Genomic DNA, 3,261 nt, shown 5'->3' with positions numbered 1-3,261 from the left:
AAAAATATAATCATATGTTTGTGTTGTTTATTTTTTATTTGTTTTGGCCTTGATGGATCAAAAGCAGATATTCCTAGGCTCTCTTAAGAATAAGGAGATGTTGTATGATTGTCAGTGCGACAACTGTCTACCAAAGTTCAAACCAAAAGTGGATGCTAGCCATAATAGACAACTGTAGCGCTTTCAACAATGTGACAATATCCGTACCGTATATTTAGCTATTATAGGTCTCGATTTGGAATATAAAACAATTCAGATGAGAAAACCAATGGCTATTTTGAGCATATTTTAAAAATGTGATAAGATTGTAAACACCATCGATAATAAATTACTAGTAGTTACATGGTTTCGTGAGGCGGATTTACTGCACACATGTCACTTTACATATGGTTTCAAATCGATTAAAAGCAGTGAAATAACACAAATACCTAACACCAAGGAAGAAACACAACGGAATTAGGTAGCAAAATCAAAAAGCTCCAATACATGAAATGAATAGAAAATAAATTTCATATTCCTGACTTGTGACAGACATTTCATGATGTAGAAATGGTGGATTAAATCTGGTTTAATAGCTTACTTAACTCCTCACTTGAAAGACAGTCCCATTGAACGCCATTTTATTGACGACAATGAGTGGGCGCATTACTTAAGTCATACGCATACACACATTTATGTTTTGATATCTATCCGCATTTTTTTGCCCTGCAATCAGAGCATAGGGACATTTTATTTTCGTCGATCTATTAGCCTTTCTGTCAGTCTTAGTCCTTCTCAGTTCTTGTTACATTTGTTTAATTAGGATGGGTCGCCAGAATGTTACAGTAAAATCAACTTAAATATAATAGTAAGTATATGTCTATCGTCATGATTATTCAAACGAAAGCAAATTGAGTAAATATTTTTGATATTTGAACAATATTTATATTCAATATCACATTGGGTGATTCTTTACGTAAGCATGGCCATTTCATTTCATCTTCCATTTATATAAAGATATTTGACATGGAATAATTTTGCCAAACTTTGGTAAATTAGGCTGGCCAAAATTAAATACCAATTCACTATGCTGAGTGACAAACTCGTACGGTTCTAGGACATGCGTGCAATATGACATTTTATACGCTGGAATCAATGCTTCGTGGAGAATCTCATAGTTCGGCAATTGTAAAGATGGACTAGGTGAAATATCAGGTACCCTACTATATGCTTATTACTCGTACAGGTCCAGGGCATTAGTGAAAATGGCCATTTAAGAGATTTTTTATAATTTTCTATAAATTGAGAAAAGGAATTTAATTTAATGAAATTAGCTTGTTTTTTTATTCAAATCATTCAAAAATATTTTATAGATTCATGTGTAACACAGTTTGACCTCCAAAATATTGTCTCAGATTTTTCCTATTGTATTTCAATTTCTTATAAACCTTCAATGACGTTTGCAACCTCAATTCATAAGAGATCACTAAATGTAATTGGGTATGATATTTGTTCTATTGATAATTTGGGATAACTGAGACACCCTTTGGAAGAGAACTGGTCATGGAACAACATGTGTGATATCAGGCATATAGGGGCACCCATATTGGAGCTAAATTCATTTAAAACTTCATTATCATGACAAAAATGAATGTGACAGAGTTCATCAAGAAATTTCTAAAAGACAAAAAGAAAACTCTTTATTTTTTTTTCTTTAATATATATTGATGATGTCCTTGTACTTAATAATCAATATTCCAACCAATAATTGCATCTCATATATCCCAGTAAACTTTAAATTAATAAGGAATAAAACTGATACTAGAATGACTGTTTCATCTTGTTCATACCTTCATCTTTTCTTCAATATTGACATTCTAATGCAATCTTTATGTAACAATTATTTTCATTGGCTAAAAGTTGCCAAGATGGACGACTTCACAGTCAAGTTTATGACAAACCGGACGATTTCAACTTTCCAATTATCACGTTCCCATTTGTCAGTAGTAGCATAACCGTCGTGTGGTGTTAACATATCTGAGTTGATAAGTTATGCTCGAGAATGTTTGCACTATAAGGACCACGTATACAGGAATATACTCCTTTAGCAGAAACTGCTCCAACAAAGTTATAAAGAGAAAAGATTATAAATGATACACCGTAAATTTTATGGACACTACACGCATTATATGATCCATACAATGTGGCTTTCTCTAAATTAACTAGGGCCATTTTACTACCTCTCATATAAAGATATGTTACCAAACATGATCTATTCTTGAATGGGTGTTTTCCTGAGTGTGAATTCGCATTGATATAAGACGTGTCACGGTTTTTGATATCCAGCATGCATGTAATGGGTTATGATGTTGTATTTGTAATTATGATGGAATATTGTTAAATGTTTCATTGCTTTAAGTTGTAATTTCAATCTTTTTAATTCGTATGTTAAAGTATATAATTCTATATTTAATCACCAAGTTCAATTGTAGGATTTTAGTTTAAAGCAATACAACGTAGAGGATTTTTTGTTTGTTTCACAGTTGAAATCAGAAGCATACCCAGATAGCTAGATAATACAATTAATCATAAAATTACATTGTAATTGTTATAAAATACATCACATACCTCATCTTGATATACATTTTATATATAAATTATTTGGAAATTTGCATGTGACGGCACTTTTGTTGCGTCGATCTAGTGGTGTGATAGACAATGAGTGGTTCTGTTTTGCTGCTTTATGTGCTGCCCTAGGTTGTTTAACGTGTTATTTTTTTATTCTGTGGTTATACTTCGCTGTTGATATGAATATCAATGGTCTGGTCATTTTTGTTTTTATAAATTTGCTGTTTGCAAGTTTATGAATTGTTATAAATACCAGGGATGTTCTTATCCCAGGCATATTTAACCTAAGCCGTGTTTTGCACAAAAGAGGGACGAAAGATACCAAAGGGACAGTCAAACTCATAAATCGAAAACAAACTGACAACGCCATGGCTAAAATTGAAAAAGACAAACAGATAAACAAAAATACACATGACATAACATAGAAAACTAATGAATAAAAACACGAACCCTACAAAAAAATAGGAGTATCCGTGTTTGGCACAACCTTTTTGAATTTTGGGTTATTAATGATATTTAACTTTTTATTAGTTTGGCTTTCTGACTGTTTTGATCTAGGTGTAACTGTTGTGTCTTAAAATGTAGATGAGATGCGCGTTTGGTGTATCAAATAATTATTCTTGGTACGTTTGATCACTACTTTAATGTCGAAAT

The sequence above is a fragment of the Mytilus trossulus genome, chromosome 9 (genome assembly GCF_036588685.1).
Source record: "Mytilus trossulus isolate FHL-02 chromosome 9, PNRI_Mtr1.1.1.hap1, whole genome shotgun sequence".
Taxonomy (NCBI): domain Eukaryota; kingdom Metazoa; phylum Mollusca; class Bivalvia; order Mytilida; family Mytilidae; genus Mytilus; species Mytilus trossulus.
Note: the sequence above shows the minus strand (reverse complement) of the source record.